Below are 23,941 nucleotides of genomic sequence, written 5' to 3' on the forward strand. Positions count from 1 at the left end.
TGACCCATTTCTTTTTTTTTTTTTTTTTTTTTTTTTTTTTTTTTTTTTTGTTTTTTTTTCTCCGGTACCGGGAACCGAACTCACGACCTTGCACTTGCCAGGCAGGCGCTTTTTGCCGCTGAGCTAAATCCCCAGCCCCCTGTCTGACCCATTTCTGAGGGGTGGGAAAAAGACTCAGGAAGATGAATTTAATAAAGGTTTTACAGTTATAGTAGGTAGAGGAATTCTAACTGGAGCCACATCTTAGTGGCTCCATATACCATGAGCCCTTCTCAGGACCACACCCGGGAGGGCCATCCCTCATTTGGCCCCGGAAGTCGTAACTATACTAGAGCAATGATACTAAATACTGACTGAACATCTGCAGTGTGTTACCACAGATCTTTCAAGTGAGTGGCTTTACATCAGTTTTACAGTGGGCAACTGGAGGCTCAGAAAGGCAAGGTCACACCAGTCATCTGAGCACAGCTGATCTCTAACTCTGGTCCGCCATATTGCCTGCCAGCATGGTATCCCATGGAAGACCATATCAACCCAATCTTCACCTTTCCGCTCCCTTTAAACATGCCTTTTCGCTGAAGAAACTCTAAGGTATGTTGTTAAAGAAGCAGCAAAGGAAGTTTCAGGATTTGAATTTCCTAAAAGAACCTTCTAGAAGTTATGGCCAGTGTGGGTCACTCAGAGGTCTGGCCACCTTTCCCTCCAAGTGAACTTCCTCAGGCCAAGTCCTCCCACAGTCTGCCTCAGGCTTCCTGGGAAACATCTCCATCTTTTCAAGGCAGTGAGATTTCAGCCATGGCCTGACCTCAGCCTCAGCCCGGCCCACTCCCTGTCGCCAGGCAGCCAGTCCTTGTTTTTCCTCCCATGGTGATGGATACAACCTGTCAGGAAAGCTGGGAATATTTTTAGCTCTTAACTGATTTTTATCTAAATTTAACTTTGGGCCACAGCACAGCACCCGCAGATGTACGGTACATGCGGAGGGCAGCCAATGTTTTCGTGGCCAGACATCAGAACAGAGGCTTGGTATTCCTCACATGCCCTGGCTCTGCCTTAGGCAAAAATGAAGCCAACAGCTATTTAGGAAAAGGACCTGACCTTATCGTACCAGAGCTGCTGGACTGGAGTTAGAGGGAATCTCAGAGATGATCTGACTCTCTCATTTGGCAAATGGGGAAACTGAGGCCCAGCAAGCTTCAGTGACTTGAACCTCGCTTTTTTTATGACACCACATTGCCCTACATTGAACATGGTGTATAAAACAGACGGGACATCTGAGGATGGCCATAACTTTTTATTCTATGAATCATAAAAATGAAGGGTGCTGTGTCAGATGAACCCTGATCTCTAGTGAGTGGCGACAATTGTCTGGTTCAGCGTATTTCATAAGCCATGGAAAGTGGACTTTTTCCAAGGCTTAGAGTCTAAAAAAAGTTCCAACTAAACAATGTGGTGAGTCATTCACCCCGGCTGGCACGTAGGCTCTTGGACAGCAGCGAATTATCAGTTTGATTCACCTTGACAAATATTTATTAAATGGCAGACTGACCGAATGAACGAATCAAAGAATAAATATGAGGATTTGTGGGTATTGATTTTGCATCCGGCTAACTTTGTTGAATTTGTTTATTAGGTCTAGGAGTCTTTCAGTGGAGTTTTTTGTTGGGGGTCTTCTATGTAATAAAGGATCACGTCATCTGTGAGTAAGGATAGTTTGATGAACTCGTAATCATGACAAACAAGTGGTGATAGTGAATAATGTGTCTTATTCCTGATGTGGGGGAAATGCTTCTAGTTCTTCCCCCTGTGTTATGATGTTGGCAGTGCATTTGTCACAAAGCGCTTTTATCAGTTTGAGATAAGGTCCTTCCATGCTTGTTTTCACTAGGGCTTTCTCCAGGCCTTCCCCAACTGCTCAGAAGCAGAGCAAAGCAAAGCCACAAAGTAAAGTGAGATTAGCTTTTTCCCTTGCATCCACCCAGGTGTGTGGCAATGCTGTCTTCTAGGATAATTAAGTAAAAGGTTTTTACACAGTCAAGCAGTGAAAGGCAACTTGCGATCCCCAGATACCAACCATCATCTATCTACTCAGAGGGCTTGACTGCATGACTGAAGACCGACTTCAAAAGAAAAGAGAACAGAGACATAAAGACAAGAAGCAGCATAAAAGCACAGCGCAACAGCTGATTCCCACAGCTGAAGGGTAACAGGGGTCCCCGCAGCACCAGGCAGGGACAGAGGCTGCTCCTCTGAGCCAGGGTTTGGGAAAGCAGGACACACGGCCAGTCAGCAAGGCAGGACAGACTGAGGTTTCGCTTTTGTTGCATTCCTCACATTAGGAACTTGGTGATCAAAGAGGTGGCAGTCGCTGGATTATTTAACTTGAGGAGTCACCATTCCCACACTGACTTGACTGAATTAATGAGTACATTCTGAGGCTCTGATGGTGTCAGGTGTCGCCAGCCCCACACTGTAACACATTTATTTTCACAAGAAGGTCGCTAAATATATAAACAGAAAGGCTTGTTATCTGTGTATATTTGAAGGCACATGATATGGGGAGTGAGGTGAAGAAAAGGGAGAGGGGGAAAAAAAAAGCAGGATGGCTAGAAAAGAAGTCCAAATACAGTTTTATTTATTGACTGCCCATTACAGGTTCAGCACTGCAAAGAATCTTGCGGGGAGGGACTCGAAAAATCATGGGTCAAAGGAGATGAAATTTAAGAAAAAATCAATAGAATTTTTGATTTCGGAGAACCTTAGTGTGTTAGGGAGATAAGATAAACACAATGGAACACTCATATGTAAAATAAATATTATACTTCTTGAAACATACTAAAGCATTAGTGAGTTGGCCTTACAAATTACATAGTTCAGAGAATCCCAAGAAAGTTAATTGTGGGGCAGGGGGCAGGTCAGTCAAGAAGGGCTTCCTGAGAGGGGACCCTTAGGGAGGATGGCTTAGGCTGGCAGGAGCTGCTGGAAACAATGACAGTGACAGTGACAGTGTGCTCCCCTCCCTGGCTATGGGCATTTATATATTTCATGGGGGGAGGGGGCATCGGGAAATGGAACGAGGAGAATGTCCAACTGTTTATGAATCCCTAGTTCATGAGCAAAACCCTGGCTGGTCCTGCCCCTCACCTGATGTTTTCACACACACTGCCTCCAGCAATCATCACTCTTAATCTGAGAGGACGGTCCTGCTCCGGGGTCACAGGGGAACAATCGAGGCTTACGGAGATTCAACATCACCATGAGAATCAGAGAGAAAGTGCTGGTCCATGACCAGCTTTGCACAGGTGGTCTACTTCTTCTACTCAATCTCTCTGATGGATGAGTTTCATGCGGTCCATGAATAAACTCCTATTCTCTTTCCCTGCCACTGCATCTCCGTTACACCTAGAACACAGCCAGAAAGTTATTCCTCATTCACAATATAGCTTTCCTCTTTTCCAAGACCACCACTGCCATTGCCATCACCATTACCACCACCACCTTCATCACCACTCCATCATCATTATTACCATCACTGTCCTCATAATCAGTACCACCTTCACCATCCGCCACCATCACTGCCATCACAGCCATCATCACTACCACAGTTATCATCATCACCATCAGCATAGTGGTCACCATTATCACCACAACCATCATGACCATCATTACCACCACTACTACCATCATGATCATCACCACCGCCATCACTAGAATTATCACTTCCAGCAGCAGCATCACCATCATTACAATGATCACCGTATCATCCTCCACCACCACCACTGTATCATCACCTATCATTTATTGAGCCTCTGGGCCAGGTGCTGACACTAGCTCTAGACATGTACTCACTCACTGAATCCTTACAACTGCTCTGTAGGCTACAGTCCATTTATTATTTTCACTTTACAGATGAGGAGACTGAAGCTTGGAGAAGTTTAATCACATCAGTGGCTGAGTCTGGGTTCAATCCACATCTTTCTCCCATGCCATCCCCTCAAGGCTATACCTAACTGACTAAATTCTAGTTTTACAGAGAAGTTATATGGGATTATTAGGCAGATGTTCTTGTACAGAGGCAGAAACTGTCAGAGGATTTGTCATAATGTATTTCATTCACATATCATTAGAATGTAAGTGAATCGGAATATCATTAGAATATTAGAATATTATAGAATATTAACATATCATTAGAATCTCTCTAATGGGTGAGAGATTCTAATCTCAAGGGTGAGAAGGAAAAAAATTCCCAGTAAAAATCTTTATTTCTTTCTGGCTTTGATATCATCATAAACCTACAGTGTCACCTGGACACTGGACTCTGCCTAGTTTCTAGATATTCTCTTGTTTAATTAATGTGCTACCCAGAGGTCAAATGAGTTCTAATGTAGCATTTTCTCTTACTTCTATCTGGTCTGGCCTTGGCATTTAATCAACTGAGCCCCAATCACAGCAAGTTTGAAAAATCCCTGTGCAGTTCCTATTTCTAGCCCATCATGTAGGTGCAGAAACTGAGGTGTGCAGCAATTAATCATGATCCATGTGATCTTGTGCCCTGGAGTTCCAAGGGGGACCAGGGCTTGCAACCTATCACACTTGAATGCCTTAGAGCTTTCTGGGTGAATCTGACTGGGCATCATGCTCCCCGCATACTTCTCTTCCCTACACTTGGCTCCTTCCTTCCTCTGGGCTGTGAATTCTGTGAAGACAAAATTGGTTTCTCAACCGCTCTATCACCAGTGCCAGCCTGCAACTGGCTGGTACCAAGCAGGTCCTCAAGAATGATAGAAATCATTAAGGAAGAGAAAACTGAGGGTCTTGAAATCACAGGGAAAGGAAGAGATTATACTAGAGGTTGAAGATAAAAGTCTCACTCTTCTGGATGAAAGAAACAAGTCTTGCAGATGTATGAAAGGTCTGCTTAACACTATAGACAACAAATAAAACCTGGAAATAATCCTTATTTTCAGTACAGTAACTTGTATGGGTTTGTACATACAAGTTACCATACACTCTTTTTTTTTTTTTCTTATAATGAGATACCATAAAGCTATATACAAGGGGTATAAGCATTGGCAAAGGGGGCAAACACTTCTCTTGAGAAGTCACACAAAGAAATCTTAGCTATGACGATTATTTGCAGCCCACCAAAGGACCACAACATATAAACAGATACACGGTGTATCTGCGGCATTAAAATCTCATGGTGGTTTTAAAAAGGCTCCTTAGGGGAGAATAATGACAAGAAAGTTGAGAAATGCTGCTATTGTAGGATTATTTCACGACGTGGGTAGATGTAAAAGATGAATGCTGGGTGCTCCAGGGGTTTGACACCACTTTTGTAAAATACACACATGAACACAATCTACACACACACAGGCAGTGATACATTCAAATCCTAGAAAAAATAGAAACCACAATTTTAGTAGCATTCTTTGAGTAGGAGTTACAGATTATTTCTATTTTTTCTTACTTATTTGCATTTTTAAAGTTCCTGCAACAAATGTATTCCTTATGAGAAAAGGGCTTTGTGTTTCTGAGTCAGACCACTGGGTAATCCAGTGCGCCTCCAAAAGAACACACAGGCTGCTTTGATTTGGGCTGCTTCCTCTTCTTCCTATGAACTGGCTTTTCACTTTTCTCTTGCCTCTCTGCCACACACGTTTAATTTTATGGTAGGCTCTGCTGTGACAATCAGTCCCGCAGTCTGATTCTAGGGGAGCAGAGCGGGCACGACATCTTGCTAATGCATCTCTGCACTGAGCTCCAATTCAGTCCCTCACTGGCCAGCAGGACAAGCCCATCTGGTTTCTACCTGGCCTCATAGGGACCTGGCTGGCCCCTCCTCCTTTCTTAAGGTACCACCAGTTGTCTATTTCTTGGGCTTCCTTCTACTGTAAGGCGGCCACAGGCAAGCGTGTGTTCCTCTCCAGTGCCATAGTCCTCAGTTCTTTATGGTCGTGGCCAGTGGGCAAATGGGTTCCAGGAAGCCTTGTTCTCACCCAAATCCTTGGATGCTCAAGAGTCTTATGTAAAAGGGTACAGTATTTGCATATAACTTATGCAATTCTCCTGTATCCTTTAAATTATCTCTGTAAGGCCTACTACAATGCAAATACTATTTTGCATAGAAAAGCAGTAGTTGTACTCTACTGTTTCAGAGAATAATGACAAGGAAAAACCCCTGTACATGCTCAATGTAGGAGCAATATTTTTCCCGGATGTTTTGATCCAAGCCATTTGAATCCACAGATGTGGAACCCACAACTAAAGAGGTACCCAGTCCAGCTACTGTGCGCACACCTCCCTGCAGTCTCCTCACATGCTGGGTCAGGACTAGGCTGTGCCACTGAGAGAGAATGATGAAGGTGCCCTTGGGAAGGAGTCAAGGCCCCCGGCCACTGCCAGCATTGCTGAGCAGGCCACTCCGTCAGTGCACCCTCTGGCATCAGCCAGCCCCTGCCTACTACCTCCACGGCCCAAACCGGAACCACCCAGCCAGGCCACTTCTTAATTCCTGAAACTGTAGGATAAGTAAATAATCATTGTTATTTTAAGCCACTAATTTGGGATAATCTGCAACAATGAACAACTAATGCATCTGTTTTTAGAATTCTATTCACCAATTCCAAGGGAAACAATTTTAAACAGGAGGAAGTCACCAAGATTCAACAAGCCTAATCAGTTATTCTAGTCTGTTCGCTGTACTCAAGTTTCTTACGTTTTCCTGCCCTTTTCTTTTCTTTGCTTTTGTTTCTTAATTTGTATGTTTCTTGAGACAGGTATGTAATTTAGACTGAAATGAACTCACTATGTAGCACTGGCCAGCCTAGAACTCACAGCTGAGGCTCCTGCCTCAGTCTCCCAAGTGCTGGGATTGCAGGGACGTACCACTATGCCTGGGGTTCTGGATGGTTCTGATAACCAAACCAAATACTCTCCACCAAGGGCTGAGTTTGTCTAGCCGCCCTTCCCTAGTCTCACCTCCTACCCTTGCTTCCTCGTGGAAACCCTCTGTCCTGGCAAGTAAGTCAGTAAGTACAGACCAGGAGATGAATGGAACATTTCCTCAGTATTCCTAAAAAGTCACCAATCCCTTCCAGGCTGGATTCCACAGCACTGTGTAACCTGCAATGGGTTGGACAATAACCATGCTTAGGTCTATTTTAATGTACTCCAAGATTGTTTTCAACTTAATTTGACCCATATTAAGAGAAAAAAAAAAACCTGTTATCATTTCACTGTATTTTAAATTGGCCCTTTAGTTTTTAATGATCTTTGATTGTTATTCATATTTGCCATTATTGACTCTGGCTTTTATTTGTTTTAGCTGCTCTTCAGGGTTTTAAAAAAGTAAAAAAAAATTACCCACATTAAATTGACTGTAATAATTTAAGATTCTTTTAAATTTTGCTCACATTAGCCCATTTGTTTTTTTAACAAGTCTTAAGTTGTTTCAGCTGCTTCTCCGTTAAATCATTTAACTTAAAAAAATTTCTCAACCGACGTTAGAACATTTCAACGATGCAAGGGCGATTATTTCAGCATTGTTATAATCACAACTGCTTTTAATTTTTTAGTAACTTCTTTAGTTCTAATCTGTTCTTGGACTATGATTTCAAAATGCTTCAAGGAAGGAACACAATTCAAAGAGACTATATTAGCCATATGCTTTCCTAGAAAGGCTGAAAAGGAAGTTTAAAGAAAATACAGGAAAGTTTGGAAGATCTTGGCCCTTTTTCTGATTACTTCAGTCACAGTGACAATGATAGGCTTAAGGTCCCTGCACTGAGCCTAAATCAGCCCACCTCTCCAAGCTGTAGTTTATGTACATGTAAAATGAACACGGTATTCACATACTTGGGGCCCGCTTCAGAAGGTAACAGGGCAGCGTTAGGGCAGTGGTTCTAGTCTCCATAATGGGCTTCCACTTGGTTTCATGTTGTAAAGTTTCTTTTCAAAAGAGGTTTTACCTTATCGTGGTACACAGAAAACTGATACCACTTTCCACCAATCACAAGTCATAGTGAAATAAATACAAAAGAAAGCAGAGCAGCGCAATTATCCTGCCTACGCACATTGAAGGCAAGCTCAGTTTAAGAATAAAGACAAAGGGCTGGGTATATAGCTCAGTGGTACAGCACTTGCCTAGCATGTGCGAAGCTCTGGCCTCCATCCCTAGCACCACCCCTCAAAAAAGAATTAACATGGAACTACCACAACATTTTCCTTGATGTTAAAAAAAAACAAAAAAGATGCAGTTTGGGATTGAAGGAGAACCGAAAGAAATAGCTCTCTCCCTTTTGGCTGCACTGGTTGGCATGCAGTCCACCTTTAACCAAGGGGAAGGCAGAGCAAGTCCCACACTTTCTAGGAGGCGGTGTAAGATATGGTAGTGATGACGCAGAGAAGCTCAGTCACACTCCAGGACCGCTGTCCTTAGGCCACTCAGATCTCTTTTAAGTGCTGTGTGACTCATTAACAGCCCGAAGGGGACCACACTCCCTTACAAGGCCAAAATGTGAGCTGACCTACTTTAAATCTTAGTGACACAGGGTCCTCCAGGAGGAGGAAATGATTTGTGACACAGAAGGGTGTCCACCTTGCTGGGTGATGCTCTCGCCTTGGGAAGGAAGAAAGGGTCTGGCTTGGGGGAGGGAAGTTGCTGCAATACAGCAATGCTCAGAAGATGACAAAAAAATTTTTCCTCAATCTGGGTTAACCGGTAATTTTCAGTACATTGCAAATGTACAAAAAATGTCTCATGAGGTCAAACCTTATGCAAGATGTGGAATTATTCCATTAGCCCAGTGGTGAGAAACCTATCGGCATGCGTGCTACAGCGGGCACCCAAAGCCCTCTCTGTCAGCCCACGAGCCAAGTCACCCTAACAGCTGAGCATCGGATAACAGCTCTTTTTCCTAAACTAAAACCTCAGTGTTCAGGTTTAATTGCAGTGCTGGCACTTTGAGATAAATAAGTGGGTTCTGGATTGCAGCTTGGGCGCTCAAGCTCTAAAAGGTTTGCCATCATTGCATTAGACTGTGATATGATTATAATGAGTGACATCAGAATGACCCTTAACACAGTTAACCCTGACATCGGAAGATGACTCATTCAAAGGCCACCTTGGGGAACCAAGAGTTCACCCTGGATAGACTCTGTACTCAGCAAATGTGACCCCGCCCCCACCCCCAGTCAGCATTTCCCAGAGCACGTTCTCAGCAACGCTAGGGCTAAGAGATCTCGGTTTACACAACAACAACCCAAACTTTAAAATGGCTCCATTTTCTTGAATGCTTTGGAGAAGACAGGGTACATTCTGGAATTTAAAAAGCGTTTGTTGGAGATCTTAAGAGGGACTTTGGGATGTTTTCATGAGAATCTGGAATTGCTGTCCTGTTAACATTTTAGCGTTCCTTCTTTCCTTGACGAGACACAGCGGATGAGTCCTAAGGTGATCCGTTAGGGTCAGGGTGTGTGGGAAAAAAACCCTGGACCAGATATCATCAAAAAAGCATTCTCCAAGCACAAACGTCCGGCACAAATGCTAACTGTTACACCCAGGAGCTCCGATTCTGACTCAGATTCTGCCAGTGTGACCAACAGTATGACCTAGTCCTGGGGCAGAGTGAGCTCCATTGTACAGGTGACAAAATTAAGACTCTGAGACATCAAGCTGCTTATCCAAGACCTCACGCAGAGCTAGGATAATCACAGTGGCCCCAGGGGCCAGGTTGGGGCTCCGTTTTTTTCTACTCCTTGTGCACTGGCTCCCCTGCCTCCTGCTTCTTGGGTTCATACTGGACAGCACATGACTCTTCTCCTGCTAATCTGGGTCTGTGTCCTTTCTAAATCTGGGATTCACTGCCTCAGCTTCCCATAGAATCATGCCTCTCTGGAACCCATGGGATTGCAGATGCGCTGAACTCCAGCCTCAGCCACAGGCCCTGGGCTCTGTGTTTGCATCAGTCCATATGACCTCAACAACGCTTCCTCACCAATGATGCTGTGGTCAGATGCTGAGAATCACCCCAAAGCCTTTGGTCTTTCCCATCAGGATGCACACAGAAACCTTGACCCAGGACTAGGAACATTGTAACCAAAGGATAGACAGGTTAAGATTAAAATGGAGTTAGGCATGCCTGTAATCCAAGCATGTAGGGAGGCTGAGGCAGGAGGATCACAAATTTGAGTCCCATGTGGGCAACTTAGCAAGATCCTATCTCAAAATAAAAAAAAACAACAAAACAGAAAAGGGTTAGGCACATAGCTTAGTGGTACAGCAACCCTGGGTTCAATCCTCTGTAGTGCAAATGGCCCAGGTGCAAAAAACCTAGGAGCAGGGGACACTGAACTAATCCTGCTTCAATCTACTCTCCTCCACCACCCATCACTGGTTTCCTTAGCCTTCATTCCAGGGCCCTCCAACTGCTCTGTCCGAATCCACATTCATTCTGTCCTGGTCCATGTTGACTTTGGAGGCCTGGTTGTCTGGAGTTTTTATCGTCCCAGATTCACTCCTGGGAAGAAACCTCAACTTCTCTTCATGAACCTTCCCCCTGGGTGGCCCAGGTAGACAGGAACATACAACTCCAGGCTTCCTGAATCTTTCTTCCCTCTATACTACCCAAAAGCCATTGGTTAGTGGGTGTTGAGCTGGAAGTACCCTTTTCCTGAGCTCTACTACTTACTTATTTTTTTTAACAGTAGTAGTATTGGGAATCAAACTCAGGGCCTCTCACATGATTGGCAAACTCTCTATCATTAAGCTAGACTTCTAGCCCCAACTACTTCTTCTTTTCCTAGTAACAGCAGGGAGGATTAGAAAAGCCACTAATATATAATAAGCAGTGGGCAAATACCAGACCTTTGCTAACCAAGCACGTTAGGTAGTTTATCTCATTTAACACCAACAGAACTCTGCAAAGGTAGATTTCATGCTATTTCCCCCACCTCTCCAGATGTGGAAATGAAAGCTTGAAGAGATTGAGTAATTTGTGAAATGTCAATACTAAGTGATTAGGATTTGAAGTGACTTCTTAGTCACTTTCCTTGGTGCTAGGACAAAATAGCTGACACTTGCAATTTAAGGGAGGAGAGGTCTATTTTGTTTCACATTGAAGTCCACAGCCAGTTGGCTCCAAGGCAGGATGGCATGGGCAGTGCAGCACAGTGAGAAGAGCTGCTCATCTAGGAGATGAGCAGCCAGGAAGCAGAATCAAGGGAGGAGCCGGAAGGGAGATAAACCCTTCCGGGTCACTCACAGTGACCCTCCTCTTCTGACCAGACCCCACCTCCCAACAGGGAGTCAGCTACGCACTCCCATAATCCAGTCATCCTCCAATCACAAATGGCTTTGGGGGCTGTTTTAGACATAAACCATAACACAGTCCACCTCTAGTCCTCAACTATCCCAACTGTCTCCCAAATAGTCAACCACTTCCTTGGAATCCCGAGGAAAAACAAATTTCCCAGTGGGTCCACTTTACCATCTTCAAAAATATTCCATCTCGTGTACACAGAGAGACACAGCCCTTTTCCTCTGATGAGACCTTCGCTTCCAGTTCTCTCAATCACAAATCTGCTTCACACACAGAAGGAGCAGAGGCGCAGTCGCTTTCATTTCAACCGTTTTAGAAACCATTATCCAGCTCCGAAAACTATCCCTGAGCAGCTATTCAGACCATTCTTACAAGGGCGAACACTCTGGCAATCCAGTCTGTCTAAACATTTATGTCCCACCCAATCATTTTTAGGGCCCTGAGTTCAGCCAACACTTTCTGAGGGATCTTGAAAGGCAGTTCCCATGGCTCATTTTGCATTGCATGAAAATATAAATGTCAGGACTGGTGATGGTTTATTAGGTCCCAGTGATAACTACAAAGCATAATACTTTGGTCTGCTGCCAGCATGGGCTCTTCCAGAACAGGCAGAATGAAGGTCTTCTCCGAGAGTTCCTAGATTCTGCCCTAGCATCCATTGCATTTCTTCTCTTAAACTCCACTGAGTTTGTGGACCCAACTTTGCCTGCTAGATCCTGTTGCTCACTGCAGGCCCAGTATTTTCTAGGCTCAGGGAACCCCACTCTGCTCCACCGCTTGGACCATGAGGAACCGCGCACAGGGTCCCCTTCCCTACAAGCAATGGGTGCATGCTGGTGAGTCCAGGATATTGAGAGGTGCAATAACAGCCAGGCCCATGTCAAATCACAGTTCTGTAAAGCTCATCCTGGATAAAGGCAGACCTGTGCCTTGCCTACCAATTCCACAAAAGTGTGGGACAATCGCCTGAGTAATGTCTTGGGTTTTTATTCATTCATTCCCTTCTCCACTCTTCTCTTTTTATCTGTCTTTCCTTCACCCCTTCCTACTTCCATTTATCTCCTCTCCTTTTTCCTCCCCTATCCTCTCCACCTCTCCATTTTTTTTTTTGGCTTTTTTCTGGTACTGGGAATTGAACTCATGACCTTGCGCTTGCCAGGCAGGTGCTGTGCCACTGAGCTAAATCTCCAGCCTCTTCTCTGTTCCCCTCTTTCAAGTCAGCAACATCTAACTTCTGATTCTAACAGAACACTGGACTCTAACGTAGGGTTTGGACAAAACCCCCATTTGGGGGATGCTGCTGGCATAGCTACCCTGGCTCCTTCTCCTCTCACTCTCCTATTGTGACATCACTATCATTTCTCTGTTCAACTTCAAAATATACACAGTTAGGACAAATGAAAGAAAAAACATAAAGCAGGACTCATACAGAGGAAGTTGGTCTCAGAAGGAATATGGCTGACAACGATAGGACACGATTACTTAGCCCACAAAGCACATGAGGCCACGCTGAACACTTCTAGGTCACTTCCACAGACCTGCAGGAACCTGACCCAGCAAGCCGAAGAGGACCTGGCACAAACTGCTACAAGTGTTAAAATACCTTACAATGCATTAGCACCCTGGGCCTGAGGACAGCTCGCGTTAACTACAGCCATGTACCTACATCATCAAAACAGTATTTAAAAAACTGAAAAGTCTCTCCTAAAACCTCATGGTAAGAGTGTGTGGTGTTACTGAATACTGTATAATGCTAAATACACACTTTTGTGCTGATTTCATGTTATTCTCTATCAGCAAACTCAAGGGCCATTTCCAAGCAAGACATGGGTCTGGGAAAAGGGGGGTGGGATTTTATAGGAGAAACATAACAGTTTCCATACTAGGTGGGAGGCATCCATAAGAAATGTAGGCATCACTGGTCATGTTTACCAGTACATTTCTAAAATTTGTACGTCTAAAATTCAGCCTGCATTGGACTCTGCTCTCAAGACAGGCTCTGGGCTATGATGGAAATCGTAAGTCACCCGATTCTGCCAGAGCCTGCAATTATCTCTGTTGCTGTTTGTACCTCTCTTCTGATCTCCACTCTCATATCTAGAACCTCTGCTAAATAGCTCTGCCTTAATAGTTCAATATTGCTTCCAATGAACTCCATCTAAAGCTAAATTCATCTTCTCAAGACAAATTCACGAACAGTAAATTAGCTCTTCCTGCTCTTGACCTAAAGAAAGATGGTCCAGTGATACAGCTGGGACCTCCATCAGTACTGTCTACCTTAAAGCTCTGAAGTTATCAGACTTACTCTGCTCACACTCCGTGGATACAAAAGTCTTCTTAGGTTTTCTTCATAATTTCTCTCTTACCCCATTTCACCTTGATTGCTAGTTTCCAAGTTATTCCACTTATTCCTCAAAGTTTGCTTTTGAGAATGTTATTATTCTTAGTAGATTCTACTACTAAGACTGGAGTGGCACAGGATTTTGTGGTGATGGTGGTAAAATATAAAAATAATATTTCTGAAATGTAGCATGGTACATTTTCATGTGCTGATACATTTTCTTTCCTTTGTGGCCTGCCCTCTGTGTGTGTCCCTTGTCTGAATATCCACATCTCTTGTAAGGACGTCAGCCATACTAGATTAAAGCCCACAATGAGAGCTTTATTTTATCTCTTTAGAGGTCCTACTTCAAACAAACAGACACAAAGTCACATTCTGAAGTACTGGGGCATTGGGCTTAACTGTATAAATTGGAAGGAGGCACACAGAGATCATGGAAGCAAAGAGAATTCCGGATTTGTTCCAAAACACAATAGGAAGGCAATGGAGGGCATGAGGCAGGGCTGTGTCACAGATGGACACCGTGGAACGATGGATGTGGGGAATGACAGTAGCAGGCAGCTAGGAGGGTATTTGTAGCAATCCAGATAGAGACAATGGTGGTGCACGTGAGAACAGTCACACAAAAGGGGACACAGATGACAGATACAGGACATATGCAGAAGGAAAAGAAGACGGGACTTGCTGATGGGTAGAACAGAAGTGATGAAAAAATAAGGATGACTCCTGAGTATTTGGTTTGAGCACCTAGGTGGATACTGGGCCATTTACTGAGGTGGAAAGAGAGTTTATCATAGCATACAAATGTATCAAAAAGGGACAGCATCAACATTCAATGCTAGGTGCGTCGTATACAAGTCAAGGAAAAGGCTATGAGGAGGTAGAAAGCAAGGCTAAATGCACAGTTGGAAAAAAAAACAGCAAGCACACTATGAAAATCTCAGGACCAGACTAAGAAAGGCAGAGAGCACAGCAATCTTCTAATTAGTTCAAAAAATTTCTTAAAAGTGGTCAGATTCTAGAAACATTTAAATGTGTAGCCATGAGAAGGGAAGGGTGGATGTCTTCCAAAACTCAGTATCTTTTATAATAACAGAATTTTTAGTTGCGCTAATGGATACCCTCTTCTAAAATGACACGTCTGGGCCTGCCTTAAAGCTAGGTGTGGCCACATGCTGCATTTGTGGCCAAGAGAATGTAAGTGCAAGTGTTTTAGGTCAACTTCTAGAAATTTCCATTTAAAGAGAACAGCTCTGTGCCCTTTTCTCACTACTCTCCCTTCTTCTCCACCCTGCCTCCTGAAATGGAAATATTATGGCTGGAACTCTGACTGCCCCTTGGAATCTAAGAATCAGGACCAAAGCCTAGACATGGAAGGGTTATGACTTGGAAGTTTTGGCAGGTGTAGAGCAGAGCCATCATTCTACCATTGGATGATCTTCCTCTATATTTTTAAGTAAGGGATAAATCCATTTCTGTCTTTAAAAGCCACTTTATTTTTGGGTCTCTACTACTTTAACACTGAACTAACTCTGAGCTGATGCAATAGGCAAGGGATAATCAGCACATTGTGCTGGAGACAATTACACAATGTTTTAGGCATTTTTTAAACTTAGTGATAACTGGTTTTTAACAGATCTCTCCCAATCCCATGGTACAAGAGAGTCAGAAAGTCTGTGTTGGTTTCTTGAAATTAAATTACGCTAAATAGATAGAGAGATGGGTACAATTGTAACAGCAGAAGCACTTAGGTTAAAGGAGGTAGGGCTTCAAGGACCATTGTTTGAAAGTCTCTGCACTACAAGATAGTAACACTAGCGTTATCTGACTGGAAGCTCTCTATGGTCCACCAGCTGAAGTGGTTCTTCCTTAGAACTTGAGGGATTATATGAATAGTACATATTTGCAGGGTGAAGACAAATTTCATGGATGGAAGCCATTAACGCTTGGGCACTCACATGAAAGTACACATGGTAGAGGAGAGACCCAAGTCAGTTTAAGGTTATTTTAGATCACCCAGGTTCCTAGCACAGCAGGGCTGCAAACCACACTTCTATCTTTTACATAGAGCTTTTCTTTCCTTTTTCTTTTTCTTTTTCTTTTTTTTTTTTTTACATATATGGTCAGCAATGGTGTCAAGGGCATTCCATAAGGGAAAAGAAAAGTCTTCAAAAATTGGTGTTGGGACAGCTGTACAGCCAACATGCAAAAGGGTGAAGCTGGACCCCTACCTCATACCATTTATAAATATTAACTCAAAGTGGATTCAAATGTAAAAGTTATACCTATAAAACTCTTAGCAGGAAACATAAATATTCATGATTTTGGATTAGGCAATGGTTTCTTAAATATGACACCCAACACATATGTAACAAAACAATAGAATAGATAAACTGAATTTTGTCAAAATTTAAAACTTTTATCCTTCAAGGGGCACCATAAGTAGGTGAGCAGATAACCTACAGAGTAGAGAAAGTTTACACTGCACATATCTGTAAGTATCCAGAATATGTAAAGTACCCTCAACTTAATAAAAGGACAAACAACTCAATTTAAAAATGGGCAAAGGATTTGTTTGAGTGGACATTTTCCCAAAGAAGACATACTAATATTTAGTAGGCACGTGAAAAGATGGTTAATATTGTTAGTCTTTAAGGCAACACTAGATAAAACTACAATGAAATACAACTTTATTTGCCACGGACACAACTGAACTTAAGCAAATGGATAATAACAAATATTGACAAAGATGTGGAGATAACAAATATTGACAAAGATGTGGAGAAATCAGAACCCTTTTACATTTTCCAGGGAAATATAAAATGGTGTAGCCATTATTACAAAGTTGGGGACCCGGGTGTGGTGGCACACAAACCTGTAATTGTAGCACTCTTGGAGGCGAGGGCAAGAGGATTGCAAATTTGAGTTTCAAATTGCCTCAGAATAAAAACTAAAAATAGGAAAGGGTCTGAGAGTGCAGCTCAGTGTGAAGGCCCTGGCTTCAATCCTTAGATAAATACATACATACATACAAATAAATAGAAACAACCCAAATATCTTTAAGAAGATGAATAGGTAGATAAAACATGGTATAGCTATACACTGGTATATTATTTGACAATTAAAATAAATGGAGAACTGCCACATTTACAACGTGGAAGACCCTTGAAAATAAGTTAAATGAAAGAAGCCATATGTTGTATGACCCTATTTATATGAAATGTCCAGAGCAGGAAAATTCAGAGAAAGAAAAGTAGACTAGTGGTCGGAGAGGATAAGAGAAGGAGGTGTCCGGGAAATATGAGGTTTCTTTTGGCCATGATGGTAATGTTTTGGAATTAGGTTGTGGCAATGGCAGCCCGATATTGCCGATATAGTATACTAAAAACCATCAAACTGCATACTGTAAATGGCAAAAATGGTGAGTTTTAGTAAAATAAATAAATAAATAAATAAATAAATAAATAAAATGAAATATCAAAGAAAAAGATTTCAGAGCAAAGCTAACAACTGCCTCAATCTTATTTCAATAAGCACTCGGAGAAGTTAAAAAAAAAATAGTGTCAAACACCTGTTATTTGATTTGAATGCAGTTACAGTACTCTGAGAAAGTAGCAACTTACACGAATAATTTAAACCTTTACAAACAGGAGGAGGTTAAAGAAAGATAACAGCCTGCTATGCTCACATCCTGCTTATTCTGAAGAAAGCCCTGTTTTAAGGATTGGGCCCGGAGCTCCTGGGAAGGATTCATCCTCATACTCAGGACCAGTGTTCAGAGGGAATGCCTGTTGTGTATGTCTGAGGCCTTGGACACCTGCACCAACATGACCAGGTAAGTGTGTCCTAGCAGTGTGAGTTATGGTGAATCATTTGCTTTGTATTTGCTTTGTAGGAAAGAGGAGCTGCAGGGACTAGTGTCTGAGTCCCTGAGATCAATCACGCCGGTGCTCATCTTATGTGACTGACCTCCAGTAGAAACCCTGGTCATCAAGGCTCAGGTGTGCTCCCCTGGCCCACAACACCTTACACGTGTTGTCACCCATCACTGCTGCTGCATTAGGTGCATCCAGGTGCAGCTCCACTGGAAGGGGATCCCTGGAATTTCCTGCCTGTGCTCTCCTGGCCTTCTTTCCATTCACTTTGTCCCTTTACTAGTTTCAATCTGTGTCCTTTCACTGTAGCAAATCCTAACTGTTGAGTGGAAAATGGTTTTAAATCCTGTGATTCTTTATAGCAAATCATCAAGTCTGAGGGTGATCCTGACACACTTCATCCTTCAGTATTTTGGCATACCCAGTGTACTTAACAAACAAGTCAATCACTAGCATAGTACTAAGTCACCCATGAGAAAGGTGGAACCTGAGGCCACATGGCCACTGCTGCAACTGCAGCAAGATGGCAGCCTCACCTCCTGGTAGCTCTGCCAGCCTCACAGGAAGCTACTGAGGTGTCTAGCAGCCTACTAGGTAGAGACACAAAGTTTTCCCCAGACGTGGAGGAAGATGACTGACCAACACGAAGAGGAGATAAGGAAAAAAATTCTGGAGTAGTGCAAAATATCTATAATGCCCACTGAGAAGTCTAAGACATTCATCCTTACATTTCAGACTGATATTTCCAGAGAACGCTCTGTGAAGGAGAACTATAACAGAATATTTATGTCTTGTACATATCATACGGAAATCTTTTGTTTGGGAAACACTGGGTTAAGTAATTATGAAGTGTTCTCTGTGTTTTTAAGTGCAGGACTTCTCAGAGCTTTGGTATGCTAATCTTCAGAGTCAAATGTCAAATAGGAATATTACAGCCAGCACTCCCACTTTATTTGGCCACCAAATTCCTTTTCAAGCAGGATTTTCGAGATGTACAGTTTTATTGGATACTGGGTTAAGGAAATTGCTCATGTAGTGGAACAGAATACCATATTCTGCAAATCCCAAATGTGTTCTCTCTGGAACCTTCTTTGCATTTGTACTACTTTGTTTATCTTAATTTCCTGAGAAGCAAGAAAATGTATGGAAACAAGCATCAACTTTGAAGATAGATAGACCTGGATGTGACTTCAGCTTCCTTGGACATAGTGATTATAATTCTTAGGGTTGCCAGGAGAATAAAAATGAGATAAAATACTTGCACAGCTTAATAAGGGACTGGCCAGAAGAGATGGTGTTAGTATATATGGAAGCCCCTTCCTCTGATATCTGAATGCCTTCAAGGCCTTGTCCATCTCAGTGCATGGAGAGCAAGTGTCCTCACACTTCCTCGGGCAGGAACAGGAGGATGTGCAATGGTGGTGGCATTGGCCAAGTCCAGGACCTAGAGGACCCAGAACACTGGGACAGGAGTGAGTGGGAGCTTGAGAAGGTTAGATGGTAAAGGGGCTATGAGGGAGGTCTGTGCCAGCAGGGCAGGCCCTGCAGGTGGTGGCACAGTTGAGCACCCCTCTGCTACTGAAGTGAACAGCTTTCCCTCTCCTCATCCACTTCTGGACAAACTCACTCCCCACTGGAGGGAAGTCTTACTAAGAAGGCTAATGATTACTGCATCTTAGGGACTGGCAGTTTAGTATCACAACCTCATCCATTCTCCCAGCAACTCAGATTAATAAACTGAACTCAGATGGGTAAAATGCCCTTGCAGGCCACAGCTAGTAAGCGGCAGAGTCAAGATTGGAGCCTCTGTGCGTCTGGTTCCAAACCCACATTAACCACTGCCCTCAACTCACTGTGAACTCCCTCCTGCCTCCCAGTGGGCCCCCTCAGCTTCCCAGCCCTGCAGCCCAACCTGGGGTGGTCTTGGAAGACAGCTCACCCACATCAAGAATATGGAGTTTGCTGTAATTGGATATGTCTCCATCTTCCCATCATACATCCTCACACAGCGGGCTGCAGGGGTCCTCCAAGACTCCAAGATGGACTCTGGGGACTGGTAATCACTGGGGTGTTTTTGTATTTTGATGTGTTGGGAGGAGATGAATAGCGCGAAACATTTGTTCCAGGTGGGTACACAGCTAATGATGCGATTTCCATCTTCCTGTTGCCCGTCAGCTCTGGGTCGTGGGGAAACAACTCCTGCCTCTTTAGGGTTTCCCCGGAATCCTTATCAGAAAACACTTACCACCTTTCACCAGCAGTAGAGCAGTTGGGATAAGAGGGTAAAATGTGCAGGACCACTGGCAGTATATGGGAAAGAGGTGTTACAAACAAGCCTTGTGTGTTTATTGCTTTGGCCAAGGATAGAACACGGTCTTTATTGGAAAAATATATTTGATAGCATCTGGATCCATTTAGTCAGCATATTTATTTCATAACAACATGAACTCACAATGCCAGAAGATTCATCAGCTTTTATATTCTGCCACTCTTTTTGCGTAAATCTGTGAGTCTATTGGGGAGATTCGTTATCTGAGATGGGGCAGACACCCATTTTGCTTACTTCTTCTTCCTTACACGGAATACAATGTACCACAGGCAGGGCTGGAGAACACCGGGAACCCCTGGAGGCATCGTCACAATCAGCAGCACCTGTGTGCTCTGAAAAGCATTGCAAGGCTCTTCTTAGGTAATGTGTTGTGCTTTCCACAGAGGAAATGCTGACAGAATCCTCAGGTTTGGCACGAAACAAGAAGGGAGGAAAAAAAATTGGGGCCGAAATTTTAGCGATAAGACTGAAAATTTTACTGCCAAACATATTCCTAAATCAGCAGGATCATATTGTATGGTTTAACAACCCTGGAACAGAAAAGCTGTCTGTTGATGGCAAACTGCAGAACCAATGATGTCTTTCTTGAACTCCAACCAGGAGGCACGAGGGTCTAAAGCAGACATAGCCATGGCGCATCCAACCCAAGAAAGGAGTTCAGCCGCATCTGGAGAAGAGCAGCATAGCCATGGTGCATCCAACCAAAGAAAGGAGTTCTCCTGCATCTGGAGAAGAGCAGCAAGGCATTTTCAACTAAAGGCACAGCTGGTCACAGTCAGATGGGACAGAACTTGGGCCACATTTCTGGGAGAAGGGAGAAGCCCTGACCTTGGTGTCATCAGTCCTTCTGGTCTACCTCTCTCCTGGTTTAGATCTAAAGTCTTCTGTGTGTGGAAGGCAGGGGATGGATCAGGGGGTGGTAGGCTCATCAATGGATTCACCACGGCTGATGGTGCTGTTAGGAGGCGGGGCCTGGTTGGAGGTAGGTCACTGGGGGTGTGGTCTGGAAGGGTGTATTCCTGTCTCTCTTTGTCCCTTCACTCTCTACTTCCTGGCTGACGTGGGATGAGCAGCTGCCCTCTGGCAGGCCCATCTACCGTGCACTTCTGCCTTGAAGCCAGCTGGCTGTGGACTGAACCCACTGGAAACTGTAAGCCAAATAAACCTCCCCTCCTTCAAATTGTGGGTGTAGGCCAGTACGTCCCAGTGATGGGAAAGCGATGAATAATACAGCCTCCCAGAACAAGCTCACTCACTGGGTGGCTGCTGGGCCAGGATGGCCACCTTGGAAGGCATCCTACCCATAAGAGGCCGGGAATGGGCAGCTTGAGCGGCTCTGCCTTTTGGCATGCAGACCCTGGAGACAAGTCTTTCTTGACTCCTTTTCTTCTGATCTTGAAGGACACCACTAGTGTGGAACAGGGAAAAGCAACCAGACTTCAGGTTTTTTTTGCCTAGGGTCCTGGAAAACAGAGTCTTGTGACCCCTCCACCCCATACAGTCACCCAAAGTTCCAGTGTGAGAAACTCCACAAAGAGGTTTGGAGACACAAGACCCAGCAGCGTGAAAGCACCTGTGTGGCCTGGGAGAGTTCCTCGGTGTCACCGCGTCAGTTCCTGTGTCAGGCTGGGACTAACACAGAACACCAGTAAAGTATCCTCCCCATGACCAACCCCTCGCTCGGGGCCCAGTTATGAGTCAATATCACCTAGGTGGACGGAAGGAAATGGAAGACTTCTGTGAGGGATGTCAGTAGCAAGATGGAAAAGCCTGAAGGAAGATTCTGAAAAAGGCAACACATTTAAGACCCAGTCACTAACTTCTATCAGGCCCACAGCCCTCCAGAAAATCAAAGCAGGCAAGCAGGAACCTCCTCTGTCCATTACACTGGCCCATCTGAGTCCCACGTTACACGCTAGCACATAACAAGTTACTCTTTGCAAATGTAGAGGCTACTTATCATTTGCTCACTCCTCTCTTTACCCAAAGCAGATCACACTGTCTGCCAGAGCTCTGTAAGACCTTAGCTTGCGCGGGCTGCTTGCTTCCTACCCCTGAACCCTCAAACAGGAGCCTGTGAGAGCCCCGCCTGAAGGTACAGCCACTGTCCTGGGTGAGACAGGGAAAGCGCCTGGTGTCCAGAGCTGGTGACAGCTGGGTACGTGTGGGCTCGTTTTGTGCTGATTGCCAAACACATGGGGAGCTTTTTATAAAGTTTCGAGTGTTACCCCCAAGTCTCCTCCTGGGTGAGGGAATTTAGAGATCAGAATGGCAAAGAGACACAAGAGTCTCGACAGGAGTCCCTAGCAGTTCATGTCCTTGTGTAGTGGGATTCCGTCCTCCCAGGATGGACAGAGATGTTCTCAGTCCTGCGTGGAGAGAGCTCCAGAAGTGGCAGAGGGTGGGGTGGGCAGAGCAGAGCAGACACCCACATGGAAAAGCCAAGGGCCGATGAGCTCAAGAAGGAAGTGCAGAGGCTCCACAGAGCCAGTAAGGTCAGAAATAGGTACTGGAGCAGAACCTGCAACTGGACAGGCCAGAATCTGGGACAACCAGATATGTGGGTCTGTCCACTGGGGTTGTTACTCAGAGAAGGGCCAGTCCTGGCTTGGTACATGAGATGGGGCCACACCACCTACAGAAGGCCCTCTTCCCAGCCAAGGTCCAAGAAGGATGGATGGAGGCTGCTGGGGAACTGGGCTGGGGCAGCAGGCAGTGTAGACTTGGGTTACTGTCTACAGTATGTAAACAGTACATACTGTAGGAGTGTCCAAACACACTCCTACCCACACTTACATCCCTACTTTGAGCCAGCATCAAGTTGGCTTGGTTGGGAGGAAGTGGGATGTAATGATCTGTGAGTTACTTCCTTTTAGCTGATTGAGGTCTTTGGCTGGAGAACCAACTATCCCCCACCTCGCCCCTTCTTCTAACACCAGGGCCCCCCAAGATGCTGGGTCTGCTGCCTATACCCTGCTTCCCCTTCTCATTCCACATAAGGGTCAGCAGGGCCTTTGAATTCTGCTTGGTCCCTAGAAGTAGCATCCCACACATGGAGACAGCTGCATGCAGCTCCAGTCCTGCCCACCCCGGGGTAAGGTCTGTGTTTGTGAACTGTGCACCGGACTGATCCTCCAGTTCCCATCTGACTGTGACATCGGAACATCCTGAAGTTGCTGTGGTGAACCTACGGGCATCAGGCGTGGATTTCAGGCCCCTTGGGCCCCCAAACAAGAGAGAGCAGGCATCATCCCACCTTTCTGATGTCATGTACTACAAAGAAGGAGCAGCACTTCCTCTCTTCTCACAAGTTCCACCACTTAGAAGAAGGGATATTCACCCTGCGGTGTCCAGGCGGGGTACAAGTTCAACTAAATCAAAGTGCACCTCAATTCAGTAATGCTACGTGTGATAACTTTAATTTCAAATTATTGGAGGATGTCTCCAGGTAGCCCAGAGAAAGGTATTAAATTATTTCTAAAAAAACCAACCCAGAATCACCTTCTTGTTTCTGTTCATTTGAGAAAGAACAGCCCAGGATAACAGAGGAGAATCTTGGGAAAAGGCAACCAGACCTTCCAGAAATGAACACATACAGCAAAGGGTTTATGGTGAAATCTTATTAACAAACTAGGATAGTTTTATAATACATGTTATAATACAGACTACTGTCAGAGTCACCCTGAGAAATGCTTTACAACACTTCATGCTCACTCAATAACTGACACTGTTCTAAATCATTTTTATGTATTTACTTGTTTAATCACCCGTCATAAGTAAATAATAGTACCCATGAAGTGACCACTGTTATGTCACCCCCAATACACAGATGAAGAAACTGAGGTCTAGAAAAGTTACACAACTTGCTCAAGGTCATGAATGTATAGATTTATTTATTTATTTATTTATTTACTTACTTTGAGACGGGGTCTCTCTGTGCAGTTCAGGCTAGCCTTGAGTTCACTATGTAGCCCAAGGAGGATCTCCGGCCCCTAATGTGCAGATTTAGTAAACCAATCCCAGACTGTCTAAAACGAGAGGTAAAGATTGCAGTCACGATGCTGGGTTGCCTCCT

The 23,941-nt window shown here is 44.3% G+C and overlaps 1 protein-coding gene and 1 long non-coding RNA gene across 3 annotated transcripts in view; one reads left to right on the forward strand and one right to left on the reverse strand.

Moving 5' to 3' along the window:
* Thsd4 (thrombospondin, type I, domain containing 4) overlaps window positions 1-23,941 on the reverse strand; it is a gene marked incomplete in the record, with an annotated part of 530,583 nt that overhangs the window by 366,896 nt on the left and 139,746 nt on the right.
* The window catches only part of LOC102008587, a 26,228-nt gene continuing 14,733 nt past the window's right edge, over window positions 12,447-23,941 (forward strand). For both annotated transcript variants that reach the window (XR_001235879.1, XR_262532.2), the window contains exons 1-2: window positions 12,447-13,038; window positions 17,313-17,497. This is a non-coding gene — a long non-coding RNA (uncharacterized LOC102008587). The remainder of the gene's footprint in view (window positions 13,039-17,312; window positions 17,498-23,941) is intronic.

The sequence above is a fragment of the Chinchilla lanigera genome, unplaced genomic scaffold (genome assembly GCF_000276665.1).
Source record: "Chinchilla lanigera isolate Chin_1 unplaced genomic scaffold, ChiLan1.0 scaffold00049, whole genome shotgun sequence".
Taxonomy (NCBI): Eukaryota; Metazoa; Chordata; class Mammalia; order Rodentia; family Chinchillidae; genus Chinchilla; species Chinchilla lanigera.